Here is a 19,622-nt window from a genome sequence, read left to right on the forward strand (position 1 = left end):
CTCATCGTAGCATCACCAAAGAGCATAAAGACTTCTTCAGGATTCTTAATACCCTTGCTAGCTTGGTCCATGGTGTATTGTGGGAGGACTTTTCTGTGCATCCTGTTGCACTTGACTGAAAGGGCTCTGAGCCTGCCAACATATCCAGCCTAGTCATTTTGGGGTCTGCATGCTCCCTGCAGCTGGAGCCAGCAACAAGAATCCAGCACCAACAGAAGAACTTCTGCTCACGCTTTCAGTCTATTTTGGGAATCAGGCAAAGCATCTGTGAGACGCCGGTGGACGTTTCGGTGGTGGTATTTTTCAGGCAGTTTGATTTAAATCGAGCCAATTTAAATCATAATTTAAGTCATCATGTGGAAAGCCTCAATTTAAATCATCAGTTTTAATCAATTTTTCTATTGTACTTCAGTTATTTTCTAAAGAAAGATGCATTCTCATTGGTTGATATAACCATTAAAACATGTTGCTTTACAACTAAATAGAGCCTTTTCACTAGATTTGGTAGATCTTTTTGCTACATAGGAGAGTAGACTATAACTATATACATTTATTTAAAAAAGTATATAGCTTATTTTCATATCTTATTAATTGTACATTTCTAATAGGTAAGAAAAATAAGAATGAAATATAGCTTATTTACCAGATAATTAACTTTTTGCTCATGATTTGTGTCATGCTTCATTAGGATAGTAACTAAAATTTAATCGAACACACAAAACATCATATAAAATTATTTTTATTAAAACAACCTTAGTATTTTGGATACGTAAGCTTTTCTCATCAAAACGTGTTCAATGTCTACAACTAAATGATTTATTAAAGGAACAAAAGGGATTAACAGTTGTTGGTGAATTAAAATGATTATGTCACAGTCAGTCTGGAAAATGTTCCAAATATGCCTAAGTGAAAGCTTCTGGAGCTTAAGGTCCTGGTCACCCAAGTCTCTTGAAAATGAGACAACAATCTCCTAAGTTACTTGGGCTGTCATTCACACTTTTCAAACTAGTAGATCTCATCCTTTCCGTGATGGGTTGGATCACAGAAACACCCTTGGGAACTGCTAACTGATGTGCCAAGACTACTTCTGCCCCTGCTTGCCAGCCCTGCCAGTTCAGGACTCCAGCACCCTGTCTGGCTGAACCAGACATACTAGTCTGCCCCAACACAGACCCAGGGTCTGAACCATGTGTCCCAAAACTGCAGACTTAACTGAAAGCCACTTAAGAAGTGTTCCTGCCTTTAACACTCAGATGCCCAACTCCCAATGGGGTCCAAACCCCAAATAAATCCATTTTACCCTGTATAAAGTTTATACAGGGTAAACTCATAAATTGTTCGCCCTCTATAACACTGATAAAGAGATACGCACAGCTGTTTGCCCCACCAGGTAGGAATACATACTCAGGGTTAATTAATAAGTAAAAAATGATTTTATTAAACACAGAAAGTAGGATTTAAGTTGTTCCAAGTAATAACAGACAGAACAAAGTGAATTACCAATTAAAATAAAATAAAACACAAATCTAAGCCTAATACAGTAAAAAAACAGAATACAGATAAAATCTCACCCTCAGAGATGTTTCAATAATTTTCTTGCACAGACTGGATGCCTTCCTAGTCTGGGCACAGTCCTTTCCCCTGGTACAGCCCTTGTTCCAGCTTAGGTGGTAGCTAGGGGATTTCTAATGATGGCTGCCCCTTTTGTTCTGTTCCACCTACTTATACATCTTTTGCATAAGATGGGAATCCTTTGTCTCTCTCTGGGTTCCCACCCCTTCCTTCTCAATGGAAAAGCACCAGGTTAAGGATGGATTCCAGTTCAGGTGACATGATCACATGACACTGTAAGACTTCATTACTCACTTGTCAGCACACATATACAGGGAGATTCACAAGTAAAACAGAGCCATCTGCAGTCAATTGTCCTGGCTGATGGGAGCCATCAAGATTCCAAACCCCATTAATGGCCCACACTTTGCATAATTACAATAGGCCTTCAGAGTTATATTTCATATTTCTAGTTTCGGATACAAGAGTGATAAATTTATACAAATACGATGACCAGACTCAGTAGATTATGAGCTTTGTAATGATACCTTACAAGAGACCATTGCGTGAAGCATATTTCAGTAACATTATATTCAAACTTATTAGCATATTTTCATAAAATCATATAGAGTGCTACGTCACACCCTGCCTCCTCATTTAAGTCGCAGACTAGGAGTAAAGTTTTCTTGCTTTTTAAATTCCCAGTTAGACTCACAATTCCTTAGTTTTCAATTAATTCGTCTAAATGAAGAAAATATTCCTCTCTGTGCCTGAGGAAGAAACTACTGCTGTTAAAAGCTGGTTTAACACTTCAACAAACTCTGGTTCCAGGTGCTTAACTAATGACTTCAACCAGTTCAGTTGTGTGACTTTCTTTAAAACCTCACCAGCAAACATGTCCTGCTTGAATGGTTTACCTCCACTCCTGAAGTATATTATAGTTGGCATGATTAATGGATGAATATTACAGGCTCATGTCATAGCAGCATCTTCTTCATCAGTTAGGCATCTATCCTGGTACTTTGCGTTGAGAATATTGGCAAGAAAATGAGGTGGAGAAAGTGCTCGATCCATTCGCTTCTTTACTGCCTGCAATTTAACTTTGTTGTTGGGTATTTCTTTCTTCAACGTCTCTTGAAATTCTTTACAAATTTCAACTGCTTCAGCAATACAGCAGCAGGCTTTCTGCCCTTTGCCAAGTCTATGGAAATAGGTGTCAGTATATTCCTCATATCTTCTACTATCTCTATCTGCTATCTATCTTCTATTTCTCTTTAGTCCTATGTTGACTTTTGGCTGTGATAGTTCCATCCATTTTGTCATGATTTTCTTCACAAATGGTCATCAGAATAGACCAGCTCTTAAAAAATAGCTCAAAACAGTCAACCATTGAATTCCATTGCACATCTGGGGGGAGATCTTGGACCTTCCTGCTCTCTTCAGCGAAGCTGAAGTAAAGTAGCTGTTATTGAAGAATTTTGCAATTTCAAAAACATTTCCTTTATACCTGGAGTTGTACTTAAGTCTTTAGCTAAAAGATGAATCAAATGAGCATTGTACCTGTATGCTATTCCTTCATTATCTTCTTTTAGATGTCTTCTCATCTTTGCTACATTTGCAACATTGTCTGTGACAAAGCTATGCACTTGACACTTGAATTTTTATTCCGTTTGTAATAACTTTTACTATCTCTTTTAAGTATTCTGCTGTATAGGTATTTCCCAATGTATCAGTTGTTTCTGTAAGATAGACAACCCCATCTTCTTTTGTGTCACAAGGGCATATTAGTGGATCAGTGTGTACACAGCTCCACTCATCAAGATTCAGATTAACAAATGTCCCATCAATGTTTTCTGCGTACTGTTCAATCTCCTTCTCATACCCTGAATCCAACCCCCTTCCAGCAATGTCAGCTCTGCTGTGTAGCCTTCTCTTATCACTTGAGCTATGTCAGTGAAATGTTTGCTCTGAACAAGATGAAGGGAGAATTTGTTGCACAAATTAACTGAGCCATCTTATCCTCTATGGCAGGGGTGGCTAAATTTACTGACCCACTGAGACACATACGACAATCTTCAGAAGTTTGAGAGACAGGGCACGCTTGCTGGGACTCGGGGCTTCAGCCATGTGGGAGGTACCTGCTGGGACTCGGGGCTTCAGGTCCACTCCTGATGAAGACCTGAGCCTTGGAAGGCGCCCTCTGGGGCTGAAGCCCTGATGCCTCCCTCCCCATGGGGAAGAAGTCCCTAGCCCCACCACCCCATCGCAAGGAAGAAGTCCCGAGCTCCCCTCATCTGAGCCTGGTAGGCGCAGAATGGAGGGGGATGGCCATGGGAGCTCGGTGAGCCACATTTTAATTGTGAAAGAGCCGCATGTGGCTTGCAAGCCGTGGTTTGGGTACACCTAATCTATAGTATCTTACTGGAATTTGCTGGGCCTGATTACAAACTCAGACGTCATTTTACTGGATGATGAAGTTAGGTTGTTTTTTTGTTTTTTTTAATATAGGTGATTTGCTGTCTGATATATGTTGGTTGAAGCATTGCTAGTGGTGCTAGCAGATGTCTCTGAAACTGAGGACACTGCAAATTATAGCTGTTCCTAACCCCTCATGTCTAATCTGGCACTGAAACAAAATGGTAAAAAAAAGTCAGTCACTGAGTATTACTCAATGCACCGCTTTAAAAAAAAATGATATGGTAAATAAAAGATTCCTCCACTGCAGCTGTTTGTACCACTGTTTAAATGATATAACTTATTCAAAACACAGTATTATAGGGAAAAAGCATTAATACATTATAAAGATTATTTAAATCTATTTAAACCCCTCTCTTTAGCCAGATACCAAACAGCTTGGGGGAAAAAATATATTCATAAATGCCAATAGAACTTTACTTTTAAACAGGAAATCTTCAATGAAAATGTTTGATTATACTGAGCAATACAAAAAAAAATCATTTCAGAAGTCCAGCAGTGATAGTAAAATCGTAATTGATTTAAACACAATCATTTTCAATTCATAAGTAAGTGATCCAAACCAAACACAGAATTATGAAAATAATCAAAGGTAACATTTACTAGTATAGTAAGATATGATGGGACGCTCATAAGAATGGATGTTCACTAACTAGTTGATCCAGATTGTTCAGCCATATCCACATCATCATCTTCAACATTATCCTCCGAAGAGCATCTTTCATGATGTTGTTTCATTCTGACAACCAGGCCTTACATCTTTTTGTTGAGTTGTTTATGTTTGGCACCTGTTTCTTTTTTACAGCCTGCAGCCATGGCAGTTCCCCCCCGCCCCCGCCCAGGAGTTGAAATCAGTCTGAAGGATGTTGTCCTTTCTCCCCACAGTGTCCTGCTTTGACCCCAGCGTTGCTCCTTTCTGGTTGGACGCTCTGCTCCTTTCCCCCTGTTACATAACTCATCCGTCCTACCCCCAGAGAAACAAATGAACTAATAACTATCCAAGACTTTTACTCATGTAACCCATATGGCTTTTGCACTGCAGTATTTTATTTGTTTAGAGACAGAGAGGGACACAGTTTAGAAATTAATAGATTTCTCTTTAGTTTTATTTCTGTCTGTGTACATATGAGAAGAGACAGAGCAAGGCCATTATCGTGAAGTGCCCAGAACCATCCAGAAGCAAGGATTGGTAGTCATTGGGCAGATTAGTATTTTTCCATGAGCTGGAGAGTAAATTTCCATGGTGGGTGGAGTCATAAATATTCCTAATTTGAGAATGGAGCCAATCAGAGCTCTGGTAGAGAGAAGCTATAAAAGGGGATCTGAGCTCACCCAGGTGAGCTCAGTGGATGATCCTGATGAGTTCCTTGATGATGTCTTCAGGAATCAGAAGCTAGGGCCCAACACCTGTGATGACTTTACCAGTCTCTTTCACCTAGTTGCAGTCTCCCCATCCTCCACAGGATCAAGCCTGTAATATGGCACATAACCATTTGTGCCATATTTACAAAGCTTGATCTCAAAAGTTAAAAGTTTCCCCCCGATTTATTCTTTATGTAGAAGAGCAACCTTTAACTTAAAGTTTGCTAGAGGCTCAGTCATGGATATTTATTTGTATTTAAATTTTTAAATATTTATTTGTATTTATATTTTTAAATGTTTAAAGAGATTTTAATAAATATTTTGTATTAAATTCAGCTTTCATTTTAAACAGGCTTTATTTTTAAAAAGAAAATGTAATATAATTTACATAACAAAATTTAAAAAATCCTCTTTTTTTAAAAAAGATCATTCATCTTATCCTTCCCTTGTTTTTTGTTGTTGAAGGCATCAGAGGGGCGCACGGGCATGGCTTCCAGTTGATGTTCCTCATGCCTGTTGCCATAACTGCAGATTCTCAATATGTAGACCAGTGTTTCTGGACCATCGCCAGGAGCACAGACTGGTGGGATCACATAATCGTGATGACCTGGGATGACCAGCTGTGGCTCCAGGACTTCCACTTGAAAGACGCAGATGTTCCTGGCACTGTGTGAAGAGCTTGACCCCATTCTCCAGCATCAGGAGACGTGCAGTTGCCAGCCCAGAAGCAAGTTCCTATAGCCATCTGGCAGCTGGCTACCCCAGATTGCTACAGGCCCCTGGCCCACCAGCTTACTGTTAACAAGTCAGCTGTAGGGGTTGTGGGGGTGGAGGTTTATGAGGCAATCAGGACTCTAATTTACCCAAAGCTGATTAGCATAAACAAAGTCCCTGAAATACTTGCTGCCTTTGAGAACGCTCCTCAAACCGTGTTGGAGGCTATCAATGGGACTTGTGTGTCCCTAATTTGCCCTTTACATGGAGCACATGGAGTCATACTCTCTGATGTTTATGTTCTCATCACTATGCAGGGCCATGGTTGGCCACAGAGCTAGGTTCATGGAACCCCTGCCCCAGTGTGGGATGTAATGGCAAGCAAGGTTGGCTTTAGTCAATTCTACCAATTCCCCCAAATCGGGCCCCGCGCCCAGTGGCAGGGCCACCAGGGGGGGCAAGTGGCCAAGAATCCCTTCCCTGGCTAGAGGCTCCTTTTTAATTTTTACTCACCTGGCGGCGCTCCGGGTCTTCGGCAGCACTTTGGCGGTGGGTCCTTCACTCGCTCCAGGTCTTTGGCAGCACTTCAGCGGCAGGTCTTTCAGTGCCGTCGAAGACCCGGAGCGAGTGAAGGACCTGCCTCCGAAGACTAGGAGCGCCGCCCGGTGAGTACAAGCCCCATGTGTTTTTTTATGTGTGTTTTCTTTTTCAGTCATCCCTGCTGGGACCCCGTTGAAACTGTCTGAATCGGGCCCCGCACTTGCTAAAACTGGCCCTGATGGCAAGATGTGCAATGCCATTGTTTTCCAGATATCGGGACTTGACCTTCATGGACAAGCTGAGTTGTTATTCCCTCCAAATGACATTTTTTATAAATGAAGTCCGTGTCCCCGCTGTTATTCTAGGGGACCTGGCATACCACCCCCCCCTCTGCCTGGGTTGATGAAACTATATCCTGATCTCAGAGGTCCTGGCAAAAGAAGCTTCAACTCCACACAGTAGCTGTAGGATGGTTTTGGAATGTGTGTTTGGCAAATTGAGATCCTGATGGCAAGGCCTTCAGAACTGTTGGGATGCCAATGCCGTCAGTGCAGTCCACATTACTGTGGCCTGATGTGCACTGCACAATGTTTGCAATGCCAAAGGTGAGCCATTTTGCCAGGAGTGGACTCCAGGCACTGCTGGATTGCTGGATCAGTACATGCAACTAGAAAGTGCACCTATCATTACTGGGGCAGGATCCACATGTGCAACAGAAATCAGGGATATTTAGCACAGTCACATAATGGGTTTGCATGGTGACACGGATGAGTGGAAATGACAAAGCACAGTTAGCCCATGAGTAAATTGTACCATATTCATCCCACAGTTTTTGGGGCCTCAGTATCCCTGAAAGATTATTTTTAAATAAATTTTGTTATGCATTTTATAAAAAAAACTGCTCATGTACCTTAACCCACATTCTATGGATTACTGTGATGAAGTTCTATTTTATATATGTAATAAACATAGTAAAGTCCACTTATAAAACCCTGTTTGCACACTGAAACTTTATTTTCAGTATCATGTAAACAATGTAAAAATCTGATCGGTGGGCCAGCTGTCATCAAGACATAAAAAACAGTAAACAAAAACTGTGTCTATTCAGAAATCAAACCAACAAAAGTGCAAAAACAATCAAACTACATGCATTTCCACCATAGCAGCTTCACTGTTTCTGGAACTCTGTCCCCACCCCCGTCCTACTTGGGTTTTCTGATTTGTTTAGCATGCATTAGCCATGGTTGAATAGACTTGGAAGAATGACCAGGGTACATTTGATTGTTCTATGTAGTGCTCATTGCTTGAATCATGAATAAACCAACCCCAGAATAGTCCAAAGGCTGCATTGGCTGCAGGACATAGTAGTATGGACCTGGGTCTAGGTGTGTCTGTGGAGCTGGGGCTGGAGGTGGGAGCTGCATCCTGATGACCATCAGAGGGAGCAACCTCTCCAAAAGCTCCTTCTGCTGCACTCTGTCTTCTTCTGTCAACCTCTGGTCATTCTCCAGGGACTGTGCTGCCAATCTCTCTTTGCATAAGGCAGGCTCTCTCTCTTTTTCTAGCCCCCTGTCTTCTTTCTCTCTCTGATAACCAAGCTATTCATCAGCTCTGGGCAATTTATCCAGCATAGTTTCATTCTTCTCTCTCTTCCTTCTTGTATGTTGGTTGAAAGTCCCTCTTCCAGGCTCCTGGTTCCTCATCTTTCTGCCCAGCAGAGGTGGAAAGGCCTGCCTTTGAAAAAAATGAAAGAACACATTATTGTCTGACCAAGAAAAAATTCTATCTTTTTTCAGGGGCTGTGTCACTTCAAGCTCAAAGAACGATATTTTTTTAATCATTTGGTTTTGTTTTATCCACACAAAGATCACTGCCCCATTTAGAAGCTCCTGCAAGCTACACTTCAAGCCAATACACATCACAGAGATGCACATACCAAGAATCAATTAAAATCATTAATAAATCCCCACAATTTTGTCCCCAGAGACGGCAAGTCCTGAAGGACCCTGTTACTAGCTATGTTATAATCTTTTCAGGCAAGGCAATCTCTGGATGACACTTTTTTTTAGTGGTATCTGAGCAGGAGGGCCATCCATCAATGCTAAGGAGATTTTTCAGCATTTGATTACTGAGCAACATCTACAAATGGAGGGGCTCATGATCTACAGAGATGGCCCAGATTTTGACCGACTGTCTGGTGTTCCTACTCCATGAGAAGTTTGCATGCATCACCACCCAGTGAGATGGGTGAAAAAATTGTGGCATAAATCAAGATAATGATTTAGAAGAGAGAGAGAGAGAGGAATTACAGCATCTTTACAAGCACCCTGCATTCCTGCACAAACACAACTGGCAACCCAGGACTACATATGGCCTCTGCTGCTATTTGGAATCATAATACAGGCAGCAATGGAATTAAATACATACTATGTTATGATTTGGGCTGGCAATACAGCCCACCTGGAACATTTCAGCTATGCCTGGAGGTTGGACCAGCCTGTCTGGTGTATATGCTATACTGTACTTGCAGGAAAGGGAATGTAAGGTCCATAAGCCTAATACCCCAACCCATTTTTCTAACAATATGCATGTATCTAGTAAAAATTTCATGCTAACTGCTTACCCCTGCCCCATTTCTTGGTATACATTTTGAATTCCATATAGTGCTGGAGGGAAGGGAGGGCTCAGGAAATGGCACAGTTTCTGCCCGCATCGGAGGCACAGTACAACCCGCTGCTTGCAAAAAATGTAATTGGGCATAACCCGGAAATCCCTCCCATTCTTACTATTAATAACAAAAAAAATACAGCAGCCAAAACAAACCAGGCTCCAGTGCTGGTGCCGTTTCTGCTGTCGGCTGCTCTACTGGGCTGTCCCCAAACAGGTCCTCCAAATATGGACTCAGGATGTGCTGTAGCTGCTCCAGCAGCCTAACCTGATCCAGGACCAGCATCAGCAACAGAGTTACTTTCAGTATTTGATCCAGAAGCTGCTGGCTCTCCTTCAGTGGTGCTTCTGATTACAGGGTTATAAGCATGCCAGGCCTATTCAACAGATCGCCAGAACAGTTCAGAGGGTTGTGACAGAATCTTTGCAAAGATCACACAGCCACAGAAGTCAAAATGGGCAACCCCATGAAAAAGTTGGGAGTAGGTATTCATTAGTTGTTTATATCACTGAAATTTTAGAATTGCAATTGATCTGCCCCAAGACATTTGTACATGAACATTTAAGGAACTGTGGTTCTGGGAACAAAACTCACAAATAATGGAATGCCGTAACAAATGTGAAACCACAAGGGACAACCAAAAAACACCCACACAGGATGAGAGAGTGTCATACCAAGTGGCGAGACATAATGTATCCCTCCCGTTAGTAACAAATAGACTTATTCCCTGATTTTATATGAAATTCCTTATTTAATATTAAATCATTAATGAAAATATTTAAATCTAATACTTCTGATGTGGAAGAATTATCAACGCTTTATTGGTAGCTGGACAATCAAGAATTCATGAGAAACTTAGTATGGGTAATTGATTAAAATTACTTGTGTTTTTTAAAATACCTTATTTGTTTATGGTCTCACAGGGATAGGTGATGGGAGAGAGGATGGAGGAAGATAAAGGGACCCCAACTGTCTAAACCCAGAGACATACACTAAATCACCAAAATTGCCACTGAACCCTTTCAAGGATGAAGTGCTTAGGCGTGCTCAGGAACTCCATTTCTATAAGGGCAAGGTGCTTCACCTGGTCCTTATCCAGCATATCACTCGTGCATACTATCACTTTAAGCATCTGCATAATCCCACTGAAGTCAATGAAACTACACACTTGCTTAAAGTTAAACGTGCTTATGTCATTTGCTGGATCAGGTCCATAGCGTTAACCACCTTTCAGGATTGAGTTTAAAATGAGGGCAATAATGGTGGGATAAGGGACCATGGCAGGATACCATTGGAGTAATTATGTAATGATCTCTGAGTTAGATGTTTGTGTCATAATCAGAAGCTTTTGATTTCTAATGGCTGCATTGGCCATCCTTGGTCCCCTTTGGAGAGAGGTATTAGTTATCTACAATGCCGAAGTAGAGATGAAAAGTTTACCATCACGCAAAACTTCTGCACATTTTGTAAGAGTGGCCAATTTTTTTTTCAAATTTCAATGACATTTCAAAATTTGAAAAATTATTGGGAATGGAATTTGACAAAATACATTCCCTGTTTTTAGCCAACTACAGAGAAGATTGAAATGTTTCAAATTTGACAACATTTTGAATAAAAACGATAGAAAAAGTTTGCGGTCCCCACCATCCCCCACACTTATTTCATCAGCGCTAATAAATCGGCATTGAATGTATCTATCCAGAAGGGAATTAATGTGGGCTGCAAGCCTGTGGACCATAGGGATGGATCCTTGGGTGGTGCAGATTGACATGGAACATTGAAGTCAATTGAGTTTTGCTGATTTACACCAGATGTGAATCTGGTTAGTAGTTCTTAAGAAGACCTTTAGGTGCACACAGGTAGAGGACAGGCTGATGCTAATAGTTTCCCCATTGGTCCTTTGAAAGGACACAGTGGCTTGATTCCAAGTTCAATGCTGAACTTAAAATTGGACAGAGAAATCTTAAGTGTCATGAATCAGTCTTTCGTAGCTAAGTAAAGTTATCTTGTTCTCTGAGCCTTGACTGTCCTTGACAGATGCCTCTTTCCCTGAGTTATCTCCTGAAGTACAATCCAAGTGTGTAGCTCTCCCTGATACTTTCCCCATCCCCATCCCCCCAGGGACTCTCCCCAGGAACACTGGATTGATTGCTTATTATTTGTGCTGCAGTATCACCTAGAAGCCCAAACTGAGGCCAAGGCCTACTTTTGTCCTCAAATCTTCCCGTCTTAACAGATGAGCTAGCTAAAGGGTGGAAGAAAAGCACTCATAACTGAGTAAGCACAGGAGCCTCATCAGATTGCAAGTCACTTCTGTTAAGTCCAGGTGGCAGCAATAGCCTGTGACGGGGTGCAACACTCACCGCTGGTCTGGCACCTCCTCCTGGTCACTCTGTGGATTAGCTCTTGAGGTTGATGCCCCCTGTCTGGGGTTTGCACACCATTGCTCTGTCTCTCTCTCTGGTCTGCAGCACCTCTCTTGTCCTGGAAACTGCAGTATCCTCTTCATGACTCAGCCCTCCAGCTGGTTCACTCAGTGTTCCTCCTTTCCAGGGTAGCAAAGTCCCTTTTCCCTAACAGTTCTAGGCAGTGTTTACTTCCACTGCCTTGGTGCCACTACCTCAGTGGCTGGTAGGGGAACCCAGGCCTGCCCTGTACTCCAGGCACTAGTCCAGGGAGCTGTGATCAGCAGTTTCGGGCTTTCCTCTCTTAGCCCTCACTGATCCTTCCCTGGATTGCTTTCTACCACACCTGGTTCCCCTTCTCATTCTGGGTGTACCAGTTTCCTCTTCCCAGAGAGTGACTGCTGCCTGCCTTCCTGCAACCTTTCCCAGCAGCCATCATCTGTTGCCAGCTACTTGGCTTTATATAGGGCCTGCCTGTTCCTGCACAGCTGAACCTGCTTCCAATTAGTTCCAGGGATCTATATGCCCCAACTATCTGGAAACAAACAAGTACTGAGAGCAGCTGTGTTATGCTACACAGAGAATTATGCTTTGAGAGTTGCACTGGGTACCGACAGGTTTCTAGGTCGAATTCAAGGTCTCGGTTTTAATCAATAAAGCCCCCACAAAAAAATCTCATCCTGTAAACCTATGCAAGGTGAAGAGGGCTAGAGGGCTCTTTTAGGGAACAGGCAAAGACCTAGAGTGACAGTGGCTGGAAGATGAAATCAGACAACTTCAGACTGAAAATAAGATGCACATGTTTACTAATAAGGAAGGTAGCTAACCACTGGAACAGATTACAGTGGGATGTGCTGGCTTCTCCGTCACTTGGAGGTTTTAAATTGAGACCTAATGTCCTTTTAAAAGATGCGCTGTAGCTCAGCCATGGAGTATTGTGTTCGGGTGAAATTTTACCACCTGTGCTATGCAGGATAAGAGAATAGATATCCACAACAATTCCTTAAAATCCATAAATCACCCTCTGAAATGAACTATGAGAACTGAAGAATAATGGGACATTAATCATGTAGGTGTTCCCATTTCCCATTAGGGCAGAATTCATCGTTGTGCACAGGGCCATTCACTCCTATATTGAGGCCTTAAGTGATGCACAGACCTCATGCTCATGGATGAATTACACAATATTCTGCCATTTAATTTTCAGACAATTTCAATATTTCCATGTTTACACACTCGTTTCAGTGACAAAAACGTGAATTGCAATTTGTAAATGTCTTCAGATACAATTACTTTGCACTTCACTCCTGATGTCAACCCCCCCTCCTTTTGAATATAAAATAAACTGTTCTTGGCAGGCAAATCTCAACAGGAATCGAGCAGTTTTTTGTAAAAGAATTCCCAAATGTATAACATGGAAAACCACCATTTGTCTTTTTTAAATCAGAAAGCCTTTTATCAAAGATAGCTCAGTCCTAATCCAAAGTCCAAGCATACTGTTGGACTTTAGAGAAAGCTCGCCTACTCTTGAAAATCTGCATAAAAATTAATAGTGCAAACTAATGGAAGTTTGCAATATTTGTAACAAAGAATTCTGTCAAAAAAACACAGTTGGAAATAACATGCTGTTTGCTGTGTAATTGTTACTATTCACTAAAGCAGAAAAAGCAAATGCAGAGAGCTAAAGAACTGACAGCCTAGTCATTTAAAACTACAGGTTGTCTCCTGGATGACAATGGTTTTCGAAGTACAGCTCAACCCATGCCGAGAAGTTGCATGCTGGAGGTAGAGGATAATATTTTAACTCTTTAGTTGAACAAACCTTTCTCTTTTTTTTTGCAGTAAGCACATAAGGAAATATTATTTAGAAAATCTGTGTATAAATTGTGTGCAATAAATGATTTGGATTACTGTTAGCTCATGCACAGATAGCTGAATTCTGGCCTAATGAAGGAGGCTTATTTTAAATGTTCATGTTGAAGAATGAAGAACTGCAATTAGGCTGCAGGAATTAAAAGCTAGATTCTTTAATTTATAATGTAGTGAGAATAAGAGGTGTTTTATAAAATAGATGTGCACACACACGCACACACACAGGTAAATAAAAATATGCAAGATATGAATATTTGTAAAGTGTAATAAAGAGGAAATTTAATCTAGAGATAAAGGCATTGGTCAGGAATTTAGGCCTCTATAGCACGGGTCAGCAACCTTTCAGAAGTGGTGTGCCGCGTCTTCATTTACTCACTCTAAATTAAGGTTTTGCGTGCTGGTAATACATTTTAATGTTTCTTTGAAGGTCTCTTTCTAGAAGTCTATAATATATAACTAAACTATAATTGTATGTAAAGTAAAAAAGGTATTTAAAATGTTTAAGAAGCTTCATTTAAAATTAAATTAAAATGCAGAGCCCCCTGACCGGTGGCCAGGACTGGGCCGTGTGAGTGCCACTGAAAATCAGCTCACGTGCTGCCTTTGGCACCCATGCCATAGATTGCCTACCCCTGCTCTATACCTTGGGTACGTCACTTAGTATTTCTGGGCCTCGGTCTCTCAACTGTAAAATGGAGATAATTTTCTGAATTATCTACTTGTTACTTTTGGGGGCAGGGACTGTCTCTTACTATGTCTTTGTACATGACCTAGCACAATGGGGCCCCAATCTCAGTTGGGGCTTTAGGTGTTTCCTTAAGATGAAGAACAAACATGCATGTACTTCATCTAAAAGTAACCAGTCTCTATTTTCCATTTCCTAATCCTAAAAGTAACAATACTTTGTAAAACAAAATGTTCTCTGCTGAAACTTTTGATTTCCACTAGCTTTTTCATGGCACAAATAGAATCTAATCCTTCAGTTGCCAGCAAATCCTCTCATCTGATTTAGGACTACATGACCTAAAATCATTTGGCACTTGACCTAGTTGATCAGCACAGATGGAGTCAAAATAACTTGTCATTGTGATCACCTAAAATAAAGAAAATGCAGGGAGAAAGCATCTGTGAAGCAGTGCAAAGAGGCAATCTAAAGGGTTTAATAATACCTATATACAGTAGACTGGGGCTTTAAACTTAAAGGAAATTTTGTCTCGTGGGTTGTAATGAAGAAACACTTGATTGAATAGGGGATTTTTCTTGTTTTATATTAAAGTATGTGGACTAAAATATTGTAGCCCAGGGTACTCTTTTTTCAAGCCTCTTTAACATATATGGCTTTCACGATGCTCACAAGAACAGAGTCAACAGTTATTCTTTTTAACAGTACTTTGTACTGAATCAAGACGAGCACGTTTATAGAGTCATAGATTCTAAGGCCAGAAGGGAACACTGTGATCATCTAGTTTGACCTCCTCTATAGCAGAGACCATAGAACTTCCCCAAAATTGTCTGTGATGGAGAATCCACTGCGACCCTTGTTAAATTGGGGCTTTTTTTAGTTTAAGATTAATTACTATCACAATTAAAAATGTACGTCTTTCCAGTATGAATTTGTCTAGCTTCAACTATTAGCATTGGATCATGTTATATTTTTTTCTGCTAGATTGAAGAGCCCATTATTAGGCTCTATAATTAAAGCATTCTTTAACCTTCTCTTTGTTAAGCTAGATAGACTCAAAGTGCTCAATCTATCATTATAAGGCATGCTTTTTAATCCTTTAATCATTCTCATGGCTCTTCTCTGAACCTTCTCCAACTATCAACATTCTTCTTGAATTGTGAACACCAGAACTACACCAAGTATTCCAGCAGCAGTCACACCAGTACCAAGTACAGAAGTAAAAGAAACCTCTCAACTTTGACTTGATAGTCCCCTGTTTATGCGTCACAGGATCACATTAGCTCTTTCTGCCACAGCCTCACACTGGGAGCTCATATTCAGTTGATTATCCACCATGACCTCCAAATCTTTTTCAGAGTCACTGCTTCCCAGGATAGGGTCCCCCATCCTGTAGGTAGGGGCTATGTTCTTCATTCCTAGTTGTGTACATTTACATTTAACCATATTAAAACTCATATTGTTTGCTTGCAACCAGTTTACCAAGCAATCCAGATTACTCTATATCAGTGACCTGTTATTTTCATTATATACCACTCCCCCAATTTTTGTGTCATCTGCAAACTTGATCAATGACGATTTTAAGTTTTCTTCCAGGTCAATGATAAAGGTGTTAAACAGTATAGAGCCAAGAACTGATCCCTGAGGGACTCCATTGGAAACAGACCTGTTCGAAGTAGCCATGTAATCTTCTTGTTGAGCCCATGCCTTTTCCATTCTCTGCCCCCTCCCCCTACTTACTTATTATATTAATGTAACCCTTCTGCCTATTTGAATGGCAGCAATAAGGGCTGGGTTCAATATCTAGGGGTTCCTCTTCAACAATATATCACAAAACCAGCTCGAGCCCCCACCAAGTAACCTGGAACAATTGCAAACTACCCGCTGGGTGCCTCTGAGAGGCAATGCTTCCCCACTCACAAGCACACAGTCTGAGTGGAGAAAAGATACTTTTAATAAAAGGAGGAAAGTCATCCAACAATAATTTGGGAAACCACCACAGGCAGGATTCATAAACATAAAACCATGAGCAAAAGCCCCACCCCTGAGTACATTGAGCAGTGTCCTTTTGCCTCAGATTCTTCAGTCCAGCAACCAAAAGTTCTTTTACCGTGCCTCTTCCTTCTCCACACCCCACTCAGGACAGTGTAGACCCAGAGTTCAGAGGTGTATCAGCAGAGTTCACCTCCCACCCTGGGTGGAGGGGCGATAAGAAGGCACCTTTCTTGCTTCACTGTCCAGGCACATGCTAGCCACTCTTCTCCACTGGCTGCCTTCTCCTCTCCCATCTCCACCCATTTCCGCTGGGATGTCTTCAGGTTGCACCACTTAACAAAGCTCTCAATGATTTCAGCTGTTAGTGGGGGAGCCTCACGGATAGTGCACGCTGGGTAACATTAGAGACACTGTCCCAAAGCAGGTCTAATGCTTAGACCTGGTTGTCAGTGATTTCAGCTCTAAGGTGTATAACAAGACTCCATTGAGTCTTAATCAGCTCTGTTACTACACAGTGGAGACAGGAATAATCAAATAGTGTCTAGGGCCCTTAGACCAGGTCAGACCAGCCCACCAGGTACAAGTGCTTACCTCCATCCTCTCTCAACTCACTGAGCTTTGGAACCCATGACCCCTGCCTAGCGAGTCCATTGAGTTGAGGGTGAGTCCCTCAATCAGTGTATGCCAAGCACAGTTCTGCTGTCCTTGATTCACACAACAAGGATAATAACCCTTTAGTACTCCTACCCCAATAACAAGGAGACTGGGGATCCAACACCAGCCAAAAGGGATCATTCAGGCAATCAATCCCATCATGCTGAGCACCTCGGCAGTGTGGGTGTGCTTATGCAAATAAGATCAGCTCCTGAAATCCTCTTCCACAGCTCATCACTAGATGTCAGGGGGAAGCTCATTCAGACCCTGCTTATATCAGAAAACTAGATCATAAGTTCTTCTTGATGTGGCCGTACCTCACTGAATTGTACAGGAAGGGTCTGATCCTGGACCAGAGCTTTAGCACTGACATCAGTGGCAACAGGATTGAATTCTACAACTCCTACTACACGTTTGGTACTATAAAATTAAGTAATTAATAGTAATAATGTAGGGTAATCATTTCCCCATAATAAGTCTTATATATCATGTGAGATATTTTAAAAATTTCAGAGGTGAAATCCTGTACCTAATGAAATCAATGAGAATTTTGTTATTGACTTTAAGGGAACCAGGATTTAACACAATGCATATTTTTTCACACATTTGACTTATGTGCATGCAAATGTTATATATGTATGTGCATTCAGAGTAGGGCTTGGGCATGTGCCCACCAGGCACATACAAAGGGGTGCTAGTGCTTTCGCAAATCTGATGCTGCACATAGATACAAATACAGATGATAGTGACAGTAGTTATTATAACACGGTGCTACACGGATAATACCAACTGGGCTCTGTTTGCCACTAAAATCTCAATGCACAAATATTTCTGTTTCAAAAGGATTTTTATGGCCCGTTAGTGACATACGGGATCTCATTATGACCAGACAATCAGTGCATAGTATTTTTTTTCTGTGAAGCATCAGCTTTAAATCAAAGTCAAAGTGATTGACATGGTTTCACTTACTGCAAGTGATCACACTTCTAGACAATTAATTTGGAAACTAAGGTTAGTTACTGTTATTAAAGAAAAGACATTTGTTACATGTTTTATTCTATATATTTCCTTGCCTTCAGCTAGTAATCCTTCTTTGAAATACCATGGAAACAAGCAAATATGCCTCATTAAACTTTCCTTGTGGGGAAGAAAAAAAATCCAGAGAATTTTAAATTGTAGAGTAGGAAGGAATAAAATAGAAAGGGTGATTAGATTGCTCTTGTTAATTCTTCTAGGTAAAGTAGGGTGATTTACTGGAAATAAAATCTTATCTTCTCATTTCCTTCTCTTCAGTTAGACTATTTTTAAGCTATATAGTATATATCTGTCTAAGTTCTATAACAATGCCCATCACTGTGGTATGAAAGTCACAGCTTACTTCAAGCAGTCCTTGAAAATATTTAAAATAGAATAATAGAATATTAGGGTTGGAAGAGACCTCAGGAGGTCATCTAGTTCAATCCCCTACTCAAAGCAGGACCAATACCAACTAATTAATAACTTTTTTCAGTGAGATATTTTTCTAAGAGTTCAGTATTTGTTTAGATTTCTCATAAATATTGCATTTAATAACACCAGCATGGCATCAATTCATATTTATACACAGAACCTTATACACACGTGTTTTATGGGTATTTCATTGCTATAGGTAAAATCATCATGGGCCAGAACCTAAATTGGTGTAAACTGGAAAAGCTTCATTGACTTCAGTGAAGCTATGTTGATTTACACCAGCTGAGGATGTAGATCATGAAAATGTATCAAGGGAACATTCGTAACTAGACTCTTCTAAGGTGGCTTTGTAGTTAGAAGCAATTTCAGCTTTTGGTAATGCATCTAGCTATGCCTAATCTTATTACATTGGTTGTTGAAGATTCACACATCACAGTTAGAAAACATTTTCCATATTTACTTCTTTAACTAAGGCAACATCTGTAATTGATATGTCTAGAAACTGAACTCCAATCTTTCGACTAGCTGTATAATCTAAAAGATAAACTCTGTAGTGAAAGGGACTATTGATTTGATTGAGTTAGTGTTTTGTACCCTGAAATCCACTTTCACAAATAGAAGGATGAATAAATGCCTTTCTTAAATCACTCTGTGTTGTAATTCATTGCCCTAGCGCTGCCAAGGAAAAGCTTCTCATAACTTTATTAGGAGGCGACAACCCTGAGCCATGGAGGGAAAATATCCCAGGCATCCTTGGGGTACGAGAAGCTCCTAAAGAAGCAAAATCTATACAAGGATAGCAACCACACCAGATGAGTGTTCACTTCCTCAGAAAAAAGTGCGTAAGTCAAAGAGAACAAATAGATTCTGTCTACCACTACTTGAACCCCTGAGCCTGGACCATTTATAATTACATGGCTGGGGAGCACAGGCACGGCGCATGGCTGGTGCCACCAATGGCACTACCCTCCTCAGAAGTGCAGAGAAGGGTGATCAGAACTGGTCGGGCTGAGTGGCGAGTGCATACTTTCTCTATAGCTTCCCTCACATCAGAATGTTACTATTAATAACTTAATAGGACCATAAGCTGGAAATCCCTCCCACACATATATTAACAAAAACAAACACGGTGGCAGAAACTTACCAGGGACCATCTCTGTTGCTGGTTCTGCTGTCGGATCTGCAGTGTTTTGCTCCTCAGGGACAGCCCTGAAAAGGTCCTCAGAGTACATGAGACATGAGTTCAAGCCAA

General features: G+C 41.0%; 1 long non-coding RNA gene across 1 annotated transcript; it reads left to right on the forward strand.

Annotated features, from left to right (window-relative positions):
* Positions 1 to 360: 360 nt before the first annotated feature.
* On the forward strand, positions 361 to 13,427 carry LOC115647636. Its single transcript, XR_003999379.1, has 3 exons — positions 361 to 443; positions 11,292 to 11,297; positions 13,417 to 13,427. It is a non-coding gene; the product is annotated as an uncharacterized LOC115647636 (long non-coding RNA).
* Positions 13,428 to 19,622: the final 6,195 nt, after the last annotated feature.

The sequence above is a fragment of the Gopherus evgoodei genome, chromosome 1 (genome assembly GCF_007399415.2).
Source record: "Gopherus evgoodei ecotype Sinaloan lineage chromosome 1, rGopEvg1_v1.p, whole genome shotgun sequence".
NCBI lineage: Eukaryota > Metazoa > Chordata > Testudines > Testudinidae > Gopherus > Gopherus evgoodei.